The following is a 14,476-nucleotide window of genomic DNA, read 5'->3' as shown; positions in this document are numbered from 1 at the left end:
CACATTGCATGGTTCACCCAACTCTAGTTTTCATCTTAATTGTTCTTAAAAATCCCAGAATCAATTTCCCAGTTGTGGAATCAAACTTATGTAACAAGGGAAATGAGCATACTATGTAAATGATAGTCAGGTGGTACTGAAAGAACAAAGAACGCAAGTGCTTCATGGAACTTGATGTCCTCATACCAACACATAAGCTTATCATGAGGATAAGGGAACTTGGAGATGGGAAAGATGGGAAGGAACCTCATCCATATAAAGAAATGTAAAGATGTTCAGCGCTCAGAACCGCCATTCTAATCATTTTGAGATATACACAGTCACATAGAAAATACGAAATGCGGAGGACGATGATCCTGCTTGAAGCAGACAATGCATGGGGAGGACCGTAGGGCCAGCCCTACCATGGGACACGGCGTCCCTCACTGAACCATGACGCCGCGGGGTACAGCACTGGAGGCACAGTGTGGAATAGTGCACGGTCTGACCCCATCGTGCTGGGGCAAGGCACTGAGAGCAAGCAGCAGAGCAACAGGGGGGTCAGAGTGATGAAATCCCCAGGGAATATCAAAAATAGGCTGCAGACAGAGTGTAGTCCCCCGCCCCCAGCCCCATCAGACTTGACTGGAAAACATACACAAAAACCAACAAACAGACCTTGAACTATTTATAGGCTCTTCCATTTTTGTCAGTGACTTTCTTTGTGTTATTGTTATTTTGTTCTTGCTTTCTGCTGCTGTTGTTATTGTTTTGTTGGTTTTGACTTCCTTTGTTGTTTTACTTGACTTTGCCTAGTTTTTGCACTTATTAATGTATCTACATGTCTATCTAGATAAGATAGGCAGGATAAATAATTCAGAGATGAAAAGAATGGGACCAATAGTTACAGGAAGGATACGGGAGAAAGGGAGCTGAGAGAAAGGAAGGGGGTGGGGTGGTAACCAACCCAAGGACAAGGGAACAATAAGTGAACTATAATCAATGGAAGGAAGGTCATAGGATGCCTAGTGAGGCTCAAGCAAGGGCAATGTAGCAGCGAGGAATTACTAAACCCACACGAAGGTCGAACATGATGGTAGTACAAGAGGAAAGTAAGAGGAAATAGAGGAAAGAACCAGGAGGCTAAGGACATTTATAGAGGCCTAAATACAGTCATGTACATATGTAAGTACACATATAATGAAAGTGGTATATATCTATATGTTAATAACATATCTATATGTTAAAAATTAAGGTTGCAGATGGACATTGGGCCTTGATTCAAGTACTCCCTTAACACAAAAACACTTTGTTCTAACAATCTGGAATTCTGTGATGCTCACCTTACTGACATGGTTCCTGAAGACAAAAATGGGTGCATAAGCAAATATAGTAAAGAAAGTTGATGGTGTCCAGCTATCAAAAGATATAGCATTTGAGGTCTTAAAGACTTAAACAAGTGGCCATGTAGGATGGAAGCAACAAAGCCCACATGGAAGAAGCACAAACACCTGTGTGATCATGAGGTGTCGATCGGATCAGGTATCAGGCATATAAGACCCAGAACAAAACCATACCCAAGCTTAATGGGGGGTTGGGGTGGACATGGAGTGGAGACCCAATGCGCTGTAGACAATTGGGCATTCCCTCACAGAGGGATCACATGGAAGAGATGAGCCATTCAGTGTGCAGTATAGCACAGATGAAACACATAATGTCCCTCTAGTTCTTTGGTGCTTCCTTCACCCCACTATCATGACCAGAACATGCACACTGCTACAGATAAGAGCCCGCAACATGGAATCCAAGATAGATAAACCCCTCAGGGCCAATAAGGAGAGTAAAGATACCAGGAGGATTACGAGATGGTGGGGGGAGAAGGGAAGGATCAACCTAAAACCCCCTCCCAGGGGGATGAATAATGGAAAAGTGGGTGAGGGGCAATGGAGGACATTGTAAGATATGGAAATAATAATCTATAACTTATCAAGAGTTCATGAGGGAAGGTGGACGGGGAAGGTAGGGGGAAGAAATGGGTAGCAAATATCAGGGGCTCAAGTGGGAAGAGAATGCTTTGAAAATTGTGATATTGGTGTATGTTCAAATGTTCTTGACATGCTGGATGAATGTATGGATTGTGATGAGAGATGTAAGAGTCCCCAATAAAAGTATTTTTAAAAAGAAAGAAACAAAACACAAAAGGACTTTACCATGACAAATTGCTATTCTATTAAATATCTCTACATTAGATGATGAAAGAGAATTACATTACCACTTGAAACTGCAATCACTCTACAAATTTTTTTTTGGCTTTACAAAGAGAACTTTATTCTGTCTTCCTTGAGGTACAGGACAAAGAAATGTAGACGTGGCTGTTTAAAAAAATAAGGTTCTCAACAGGTTGGCTGTAGAAAGTACTGGTCTCTTTTCAACATCTGAGGTGCCTGCATTCCTCGGAGATCTCCGTGTCTGGGCATTCATGTTTTACTGAGTCAAGAATGTTTCCAGGGCAGGAATCTTGGCTTCAAAGGAAATGATTGTCTCCTAGGAGCCTGGTGGCGTAGTGATTATGCATTGGGTGAAATCTGCATGGCGGGCAGTTTGAAACCAGCAGCAGCTCCACACAAGAAAGACTGGGCTTTCTACTCCCTTAAACAGTCTCAGAAACCCACCGGGGGGCGGGGGGGGGCAGGGGGTTGCTAAGAGCAATGGCAGTGAATTTGGGTTCCTTGTTTGCTGATGGAAGTCAGCATCCTCTCTGCCTGCTGGCTTTGCTCTCCTTTGATGTCTTATAGAGGAGAGATGGGAAGCAAGCAGGAGTCACTCTACAAAATTTAGCATAAAGTAAAAGTAATTCCACCAAACTATTATTAAACTTCAAATAAGATTTGAAAACTAGAGCAAACAATGCCATATCAGATTGGTTATGGATTCTAAATTGTCCAATATTAAATAAAATTGAATTATGAACCTTCAACCTCACTGCCATCATTTAATTTCTCTCTACAATGTTGTTTTTGTTGTTAGGTACCATCAAGTCAGGTCTGAATCACAGAGATCCTGTGTACAACAGAAAGAAACACTGCCTGGTCCTGTGCCATCCTCAATCAGTGCCAATTCTGAACCCAGTTCTATAGCCACATGAGTATGTCCATTCATCTTGTTAGGGTTTTCCTCTTTTTCACTGATCCTGTACCAAGGATGATGTCCTTTCCAGGGCCTAGTCCCTTCTGATAACCTACCCAAAGTACGTAAGATTAAATCTCACCATCCAAGCTACTAAGGAGCATTACGGCTGTACGTCCAAGACACGCTGCTTATTGTAGTCAGTCCATGACATATTCTTCACCAACACCAGACTTCAAAGACATCGATTCTTCTTTGATTTTCTTTATCCACTACCAAGCTTTGGTGTGCCTATGAGGTAACTGATAATGCCATCATGTGGATCAGGTGCTCTTTGGCTCTCAATGTGACATCTTTGCTTTTTAAAACTAAAAAAAAAAAATCTTTTGTGGAAATTTTACCCAATGAAAAACATCCTTTGAAGTGGTGTTAAAAAGCTCAAGGACAAAAGAACAACAAATGGTCCAAAATCAGTGGCAAGGAGAGTGTAAGAAACCTGGTAGAGCTTGATCAAGGGCAAAGTAACCTAGAGGAATTACTGAAACCCAAATGAAGGCTGAGCATGACAGTGGGACAAGAGGGAAGTAAAAGGAAATGGAGGAAAGAATTAGGAGGCAAAGGGCATTTAAAGAGGTCTAAACACAGGCATGTATATATGTAAATATATTTTTATATGATGATGGGGAAATAGATCTATGTGCATATATTTATAGGTTAGTATTAAGGTAGCAGATGGACATTGGGCCTCCACTCAAGTGCTCCCTCAATGCAAGAACACTTTATTCTATTAATCTGGCTTTCCATGATGATCACCTTCCTAGCATGATCACTAAAGACAAAGCAGGTGCATAAGCAAATGTGGTGAAGAAAGCTGATGGTGCCCAGCTATCAAAAGATATAGCATCTGAGGTCTCAAAGGCTTGAAGGTAAACAAACAGCCATCTAGCTCAGAAGCAACAAAGCCCACATGGAAGAGGCAGACAAGCCTGTGTGATCACGAGGTGTTGATGGCATTAGGTACCATGCATCAAAAAAAAAATCATATCATTGTGAATGAGGGGGAGTACTGAGTGGGGAAACAAAGCCCATCTGTAAGCAACAGGAAGAGACAAGCCAGTCAGGATGCAGTGTAGCAATGATGAAACACACAACTTTCCTCTAGTTCTTAAATGCTTCCTCCCGCCCACCATCATGATCCCAATTCTACCTTACAAATCCGGCTAGATCAGAGGATGTACACTGGTACAGATACAAACTGAAAACACAGGGAATCCAGGACAAATGATCCCTTCAGAACCAGTGGTCAGAGTGGCAATACTGGAAGGGTGGAGGGAAGGGAAGGTAGAAAAGGGGAACCCATTGCAAGGATCTACATAAAACCCCCTCCCTGGGGGATGGACAACAGAAAAGTGGATGAAGGGAGATGTCGGACAGTGTAAGATATGACAAAATAATAAAAATTTATAAGTTATCAAGGATTCATGAGGGAGGGGGCAGAGAGGAAGGGGGGAAATGAGGAGCTGATACCAGGGCTCAAGTAGAAAGCAAATGTTTTGAGAATGATGAAGGCAATAAATGTACAAATGTGCTTGAAAAAAAATTTTTAAAACATCCTTTATCTCCTTGACTCCTGCTTCCATAGGCATTGATTAAAAATCTAAGTAAAAAAATTCCTGATAACGTCAATCTCCTCTCCACAAATGATATTGTTTACTGATCCAACTGTGAGGATGCTTAGCTTCCTTAATGCTGACGTATAAACCAGGCTGGTGCCATCCTCTTTGCTCTTCCTCAGAAAGTGCTCCAAGTCCTCTGCCTTGTCCACGAGCAAGTGGGGTCCCCTACGTATCTCAGGTTGTTGAGATTCTGACACGGCATTCTTCTTCATATGGGCCACCTTGTCAGATGATTTACAGCATGCAGACTGAGTACATCCCCAGACGATCACCCTGAAAAGCATGTAAACCTTGAACGAAAATCATTCTGCGACTGCCTTGTAGCGCCATAATGGAAGGGCACATAAAATAAAGAACATGACCATGAGTAGCGACTGCAGAGCAGTCAGTTCGGTGTGCTCACTCTTTCTCCACATCCCCTTCAGGCGCTCACTGCAGCGCAGGAGTCAGAGCATCCCTGGGGCCAACCCATTCACTTGTCCCACTGTGACTATGGTCACTCCAGGGGGGTCCTTGGGAATTGGGTGGCAGTGGTGGGATGATGGAGGCAAAGGGAAGGTGGACAATCTTCAGTCACAAGACACTGACATCATTTGTCAGTGGCAGAGAGGAAATGAGGGAATGATACTTGCCTGCAGGTGTATATAACAATTGTAGTTTCCGTGGAATGTGATTTTCATCTTTTCCCAGTGAAATAATTAATTCCAGCATGGCTGCATTAATTGCAGAAATGATGTGCTAATTCATCTCCCAGGATTGTGTGACAGAGTAGAGAGAATGCTCAAAAAGTCTAAAAGCCTGATTTGGAAAGCCTGACAAAATTTATATCGTCTTTGAAGTTCATCGAGCCATTGACGGTATCCAGAAACAACAAAGACAAGAACAGAAGGGGGTGAAAACTGGGTGCCACGTAAAAAACGCCCCTCTTGTGTATGATCTTGTCTCTGACTGCGATGGTTTCTCTGTGAGGCTCAAGGTCATGACTAATCAGTACAAACTTCTCACCAAACTAACCCTGCTGTCCTCCAGTCTACTCCCACACTATCCAAGATTTCCAGGACTGGACATCATAAGGGAGGAGATAGAGGCCCTTGCTCCCACGGAGCAGCTGGTGGCTTTGCAGCACCACATGTGTGATCAGTGAGCTAAAGCTCAGCCAACAGCACCACCAAAGGTCACAAGAAGGAATTAAACCACAGATAGAGACAGCATTGATTTTCTAAATGAGACATACATGGACCACCACCAAAAAATGTGGCAGAAGGTACAGTGTTGGAAGTTCTCCTATGGTAGCATGGTCACGCTGTGCTTTTGCAGCTGTTTGTATTGGTTTGGGAGTGCCCTCTTAAAATGTGAGACAGGTGTATGGAGTCCTGAAAGCTGATACAATTCGCTTGTATTGGTGCCTTTCCTACAGGACCATGAATGTGGAGAATGACTGCAAACAAGAGGAGAGCTCAGTGGAGGGAAATACGCGGTGATGGACCTTGTTTGGGTTAAATGCAGTCACGTGGTGAATGGATTCACTGCATTAGCATTGGCCAAATCAGACTGTGGAGCACACTTGTAGAGATCAAAGTTGGAGTTGCTGACACATTAAATTCAACCTCGCTACCACGCAGTCGATTCCAAAAAGAGGCTTGCAAGTGAAAGGGTGCCGTGGCCCCTAGTTTTCCAACAAAATGCAAAGTCTTAGGTTGGAGTTAATGGTAACACTCTCCCTGGATGGTATGTTTAAAGAACACTTTTAAATGCAGAAAATTGTGTGTAATTGATTTATTGAGAATGAGCATCGAATTCCAGGTAAATGGATTGAGGGAGATAAATCCTGAGAGATTTTGATTCAACTCTTGTAAGGATTTTCAGTGACACAAGAATGCTCCCTGAGTGTGGGGGGGGAAAACTTTCATACACATTCCATTTATAATCTAAAAATTCAAGCATAAGGATGCTGAAGTGACACGTGAGCCCTGTGGCTGTTTTTAGTCTTTTAAGGTGAATCACTGGTACAGAAACAACGCTGGTACAGAAACAAACTATTGACACGTCCCATTGTCAATGTCCCTTAGCTGGCATAACTGCCTCATCATTTGTTGCTTCTGCTATTTGTGGTACCACTCTTTCATTTAATGTTTACTAATAATGTAATTAGAATTATTTTATGTAGTTCTTGTGTATTCTGAGGTTTGACTGCTACTAGGTAGCAAAAACAATGAATGTAGTTTTGCACAAATATTCTTACATTCTGATCATATAATCTTTACTATTAGAAAAATGATTATAAACAGAGGTGCTGTTAACTTTTGCCATGTCATAAGTTCTGTTCAAATTGGAACCTTATTTTCTAAAGCCATTGCAAAATCAGGCATTACAAGGATGAAGGAATAATTACAAGTCCTTAAGCTTATCAAAATACAGAATTTATTTATCTTTGTAAATTTGTTAATACATCAAACATTTAATAATTGTTTGGAGAAAAATGTTCCTCAGAACCATAATCATAATGTTATAAATAGAAGTCATTAAAAGTTCAATTGTGACATTTGTTAGATATTTTTCTTTATTTTCAGATATTAACTCTGAAGTCTATCTCTTCTTCCCTACTTACCTTACCACCATTCCTAACCTAAGTACTGCATTTTCAACCTTGTGCTTGCTAATATGCCCAGAAAATTATGTGTAAGGGTCCAAATGAAACCAAACTTTCGTTGATATTTTTATCATGCCTTTATTAGTCCTTTATTGGGGTTGGGGATGGGTAAAAGCCTTCTTTTGACAGTTAGGATTAATATACTGCATTATGAAGTGTCCTTCAATGAACTATTTTAAATGTTTAAATAGGCTCCACTTAAGCTTATTTTATTATACCCTTCATTGAATAAAAGATACAAATATTTCTAATAAACTAACAAAAAAGAATGTGAATTCTAACTCCTTTTTTAAAATAATCTATATGAGACTAAATGGGTAAGAGTTACTCTGAATGGGAAGATGAAAGTGTAAGGGGCCAGGTGGGCAGGGGTGGGGAAAGTTTGGTGAGGGGAGAATAAATAACTACAAATGGAACCACATGGAATTCTTGAAAATATTAACGCCTTATGGAAACTGTAACCAGTGTAACTGAATACTGTGTGTTGTTACTAGGTACCATTGGGTAGGCCAGTCCGTTCCAACCCATAGCAACCCTGTGCACAACAGAAAGAAACAACGCACGACCCTGCACCGCCTCACAATTGTTCCTGTGCTTGAACCATTGTGTCGATCCATCTCATTAAGGGCCTTCCTCTGCTTTGCTGCCCCTCTGCTTTACCAAGCGTTACGTCCCCCTCCAGTAACTAGCTTCTCCGGACAACATGCCCAAAGTAAGCAATACGAAGTCCTCTCCTCCTTGCTTCTAAGGAGCACTCGGGCTGTACTCCTGACAAGACAGGTGGGTTGGTCTTTTGAGCAGTTTATGGGACTTTCTATATTCTTCTCCAGGACGGCAGTTCCAATGCATTGATTCTTGTCCTGCCTTCCGTGTTCAATGACCAACTTTCACATGCACATGAGGCCATTGAAAATATCATGGGTTGAACCAAGTACACCTAAGTCTTCAAAGTAACATCTTTGTTTTTCAGCACTTTAGCGAGGTCTTGTGCAGCAGATTCACCTAAGGCAACTCATCCTTTGATCTCTTAAATGCTGCTCCCATGGATGTAAATGGTGGCTACAATAAAATAAAATCCTTGCCAACTTCGATCTTTTCTGCATTTACCAAGATGATGTTGCTTATTGTGCAGTAGTGAGGTGTTGTTTTCTTCTTTACATAGAGTTGTACTTCACATGAAGGCCATTGTTTTAATCCCCATCAGTAAGTGCTTCAAGTCCTCTTTGCTTTCAATAAGCAAGAATATGTCATTTGCATATTGCAGGTTGATTAATGAGCCTTCCTTCCTTCCACCTCACTCTTCTTCACCTGGTCCCCTTCTCAGATCATTTACGAAGCAAAAAGATTGAATAAATATGGTGAAAGAATAAGATCCTGACCCACACCTTTCATGATTTCAAGCCACTCAGACTTCCCCGTTCGGTTCAACTGACTGCCTCTTGGTTTGTGTACAGGTTCCACAGGAGCACAATTAAGTCTTCTGGAAATCTCACAGACATGCATAGTTTGTTATGAATCACTCATTCGGATGCCTTTACATAGTCAATTACATTCAACTGAATATCTTCCAAGTATTTTCTGCCTTCAGCCAAGATTCATCTGACATCAGCAATAATATATTTCATACAACTATTATTCCAATTTATACACCAACCACAAAATGCAGTGATGAAGAAATTGAAGATGTCTACCAACATCTTTAGCCTGCAATTTGATACATCAAAATGTATCAAGATACACTGGTAATTGTTACTGGATTGAAATGAAATAGTTGGGAATAAAGAGGAAGGATCTGTACTGGAAAGTGATAACCCGGATGATAGATATGAAGCTGGAGAGCACATGGAAGAATTTCTCATGAGCAATGACTTCATTGTAAATACCTTTTTCAACACCATAAATGGTCACAGCACACATGGGACTCAACCAGATAGAATACACAGGAATCAAATGGATCATATCTGTGGAAAGTGACATAGAGAACCTCAGTATCACCAGCCAAAGCAACAATCGGGGCCAAGTGCTGGACAGGCTACCAATTGTTCATATACAAGTTCAGGTTGAAGTAGAAGAAAGTTAAAAAACAATCAGCAAAATATGACCTTGCGTGTATACCACTTGATACATTAATTATGTCTGACATCACCATGCTATATGAAGCATTCATCCTGGATGTTTGTGTGTGGTCTCTTGCATTGAGATTTGACACATAGAACATTAATTGCAGGAGACCAGGCAAATTTGAGATGACATCAAGAACATCATACATGTAGAAAGCCAAGGCCATTAAAGGTTTAAAAAAAAAAGCCAAAGTAGATGTCAGAAAAGAGTTTGAAACTCACTTGTGAACATAGAGTAACTAAAATAAATGGAAGAAATTATGGAAAGAACAGAAACTTTGAAAAGGCGATTCAATAAGACAAATTAAAGCACTGTGATGAAATATGAAAAATCTGAATTTATAGAACTAAAAAGGGAAGAATATTCTCAGCCCTTCTCAACCTGAAAGAACTGAAACAAATTTTAAGCCTCAGGTTGCAATATGGAAGGATTTTGAGGCTACGGTATTGACTGATGCACTCAGTCACTCACACACAGCCATCAAAGCAACAAGTATCAAAAGAAGATGGAGGAGACACACAGTCACTAGATATTAGTGCATCTAACACAAAATATAAGTTGAACTAAAGCATTTGGGGAGGTATCATATGATCAAGCACCAATGGTACAGAAGACATCGGGACAAAATACGACTCCAGGAATTGAGGAAATCATTTGTTTAGAAATTGTTTAAAAGGAACTTAATTTAAACTCATCAAAAACACAGGCACAGAATAAAGACTTGAAATTAGATGGTTACAAGAACAACAGCAGGGAGTATGCCAAACAACGGAAGAAGGGCAAAAGGTGTCATCAGCATCTGTTGGTCAATTGGCCAGGAAAAGGCAGAACACCTATGGAATTGCCAAGATTCCAGGATGACATGCATCAGGGCCAAGAGGAATGGGTCTGACTGTTTGGGTACAGCTCAGTAGATGTTAGATTGGCAGCTGGGGAACAAAGACAACACCTTCCATCTCAAAATAGATACCTCAGGTCTAAACAAGGGTCAACAATCACAACAATTTCCCCATGCTCTATATGCATCTACCTGTGGGGCTTTGAGGAAAGACGTGGAGTGGTACAGAGGTTAGATGCATCCAGGTGTTGTACATTTTGGGTTGTACATTCAGATCTCTGAAAAAAAACACCAAGTTCACAACCCAGTGCTTCAGCTACACAAAAAGCCTAATCCACTATGGTCAAGTTGTTCTGACTCGCAGCGGCCTATAGGACAGAGTAGAGCTGCTTCATAGGGCTCCCCAGGCTTTACTCTCTATGGAAGCAGACTGCCACAGCTTTCTCCAGAGAAGCTGCTGGTGGGCTTGAACAGACGGCCTTTCCTTCAGCAGGTGAGCACTTAATCACCACACTTAACACATCAATTGTCCATCAAGCAAAGTACCTGTGCAAAACGGCACTGATGTGCCAATAGGGCTCTAGATTTCAATCTGATAACAGTAGATATGGAACGTAAATATAGTAAATATTGATACATATGTATGTACACATATCTATAGCCCACACACATAAAGATCCATTGACTTTGACTTTAGAGAGGACACAACTGCAAAAACTCAAGAGAAGAAAAATAACTAAGGTCACTAAAAAGGGGGATTATAAAAATATAAAAACCTCCTATATAATTTTATTTTCTTTTTGAATTTTCAAAATCATCACCCACATATTTTTCTCACTTGACTGTCCCATACTGTCCTATTTCACAGATTACTTAACCAAGAATCAAAAAGTTTCTATGACAGGGTAAAATTTGACGGATTTGACAATTGACTAGCCGGAAAAATAAAATCAGCTATAAAAAGCAGCAGGGTTTTAGCTACATCAGATGCTTCTACCCAGATCATCAGAATAAGAGTGGAGAGAAAACAACTGAACTGTGTTGTTCCCTGTTTCGATCAGTTCTCTGCAAATATGTCACCACGCAAGACACAATATGGCTCAACCAGCAGATCGTCTTTGCTTCCAGTGTCTATTGTCTTCTGACATCCATAGTCCTTAACTCCTCTTCTGCCGTCCGCTGTGCATTATAAGGTCCCTGAGAGTCAGGGAATGTTCTGCTCTATTTGCTGATGTATCTGTCGATACAGTCAATGTATCACTTGAAACAATGCTTTACAAGATGGATATAGATGCTAAATGCATGGACAAGTGACCTTGGGAAGTTATCCCACATCAGCTCTTGCACATCCCATGTCAAGAAACGCGACCTCAGAACTGCACAGATCAATGAGCCGAGTTGTAGGAGAGCAGTCCCAACGGGATCGGTCCCAGGGCAATGCTATGAATGTTCAGTCAGAAAAAAGTGTGTGAGTATATTTCATGGGTATTGTGTCCTAGGGGGACGAACTAGGGGGAGCTGCATTTGTCATCACTTATATTTGGTGGGAGCTCATTATGCAAATAAGATGAAAACTAGCATCTCAGCACTTCTCAAGTAATGCTGGGGGGTGGGGGGGCACGTCTTTTGTTAGTAGGAGATTCTCTCTGGCTATTGGAAGTAGGGACCTTAACTATTGAAAGTCAACAGTGAAAGTTTTCTTTTGTGGAGTCTTGAATAAAAAGGCACTTGTTAGAGCAGAACAAGCAGGGATTGGGGCTCAGAGAACTGTGGGTCCTTGAGATGCTCTTCCTACGAATGGGTGGATGCAATCAAGCACAGAGAGACGGTTCTCCATCTCCCAAATGGCAATAGGAAAGAGGCTGCAGGTCTGAAGTATTAGAAACTAAAATAACTACCCCAATAAAGTGTTTATTTGTTCATTTGGAAGCAATTGTTATCAACATATTTAAAGGTAGCAAATGGTATCGACATATTTTTTATTATATAAAGTGGGGTGAATTTAATTGAAGGTAGGGCAACAATAAATCAAAAGAATTTAGACATTTTAAACCATGGTCTCTTTTTTTTCTTACACTGAAAAGAGTCATATACCCACATGACGGTATCAAAGCAAGATCACTTTCATAAAAACTTCAGAGTCAAGAAGAAAGGACCAATATCAACACATTAACCCAACATCTAACACAACTAGAAAAAAAGCAACGAAATAAACCTTCAGCTACCAGGAGAAAAGAAATTATCAAGATTAGAACAGAAACAAATGATTCTGAAACCAGAGTAACACAGTAGAATCAACAAGACAAAAAGCTGACTCTTTGAAAGAATTAGCAAAATTGACAAACCACTAGCAAACTGAAAAAGGAAAAGAAGAAGATGCAAATATCACGAATAAAAGATGAAACGAACTTTAAAAACAAACAAAAATGAAACTAGTAACCTCACAACAGAACCAAGGGAAATGATAAAATGATAATGAACGACACAGTACTATGAATGACTGCAACAAATGTGGAAACCTAGAAGAAATGGATAGATTTCCAGAAATACACTACCTACCTAAGCTAACACAGACTTATGTAAAAGAAAGGAAAAAAACGAAACAGACCCACAACACAAGAAAAAATTGATCTGGTCATTGAAAGACTCCTGACAAAGAAAAGTCCTAGACCAGGCAGTTTCACGCGGGTACGCTACCAAACATTGTACACACAGAGAAAAGCCAACACCATTCCTACTCAAACTATTTCAACGTGCAGAAAAGAAAGGCACACCCGTGGGTCATTTGATGAAGCAGGATGGCCCCGACAACAAATCCAGCCAAGGCCATCAACAGTCTACAGACCATTCACCTTTTGAACATAGATAGAAACATTCTCAGTAAATCACTAGTCAATAGAATCTAACAAACTAAAGGACGCATGCGCAACAACAGCAACAGCAAAGGGCCAACATCTTGTTCAAAGAGGAGAAACTCAAACATTCTCCTTACAAATGAGAACCGAGCAAGAACGACCACTTCACCACAATTGTTCAGTCGGACACTGGAACTTTTAACTAGATCTATTAGACAGCCAACAGAAATCAAAGGCATCCAACCTGGCAAAGAAGTAAAACCCTATTTGCAAATGATATGTTTCTATGCATGTCATTGATGTTGTTGTTGTCAAGTGCTGTGTGTAAAAACTGAAGCAATGCCCTGTCGTGCACTATCTTCACAATTGAGCTCATGCTTGCGCCCACTGTTGGAGCCACAGCATGATCTATTCCTCCGCGTTCCCAAGCTTGATGTCCTTTACCAGGGACTGCCATTTCTCCTGATAACGTGTCCAAAGTATGCGACAGGAGGTCCTGCCCCCTCCCCTCGCCCCTCAGGAACATTCTGGTGCACTTCTTCTGAGACAGGTGTGTTTGTTCTTTTGGCAGTCCATGACACTTTCAATAGCTTCACCATCACGATCTCTGCTTATGTTTCGAAGCAAGGTTCCTACAACGTAAATAACTATTTTCAAATAGTTTAAAAATAATCCCTCTTCCGTAAGGACAGTGCAAAACAAGATATGTCCCCTACTTTGTAAAAAGTTAAATATATATTCACTCTCAAAGGCTGCAGCTTCAGAATTAACAGCAAGTCATCTAAGTGATGAGTCAAGATTCTGACTTCATTTATTTTACATGCCTTGACCTTCTGGACTGAGGCCAAGCTGGAAAATAAATAAAATAAAAGGTCATCGGTTGTTATTCTTTTATTTAACAAATTGCCTACATAAATCTTCATGTTAATGTTATAGACTTTAAGCTCTAATGAGATCCATGGGTGGTATGTGGGTGGGTGAGGAGTTGGGTTTGTTCCACAATATAATTTCTAACTCAGTGTTTACATAAGTCTGACTAATTCCAAACAGCGCACTGAGTAACAAAGGGTTGAATCTGGCTTTGCCATGTTCCCAGAGGGAACACTGGTGTGAGGTGAATCAGCGTCTTTTATTGATGTTAGAGAAATCAGTGACTTTCTTTGTTTGAAGCCCGATTCAAAATGAGTGCTGAAAGCACAGGGAAGCAGTAGCTAACTCTCTTGCAGATCAC

This window comes from Tenrec ecaudatus, chromosome 16 (assembly GCF_050624435.1).
Source record: "Tenrec ecaudatus isolate mTenEca1 chromosome 16, mTenEca1.hap1, whole genome shotgun sequence".
Taxonomy (NCBI): domain Eukaryota; kingdom Metazoa; phylum Chordata; class Mammalia; order Afrosoricida; family Tenrecidae; genus Tenrec; species Tenrec ecaudatus.
Note: the sequence above shows the minus strand (reverse complement) of the source record.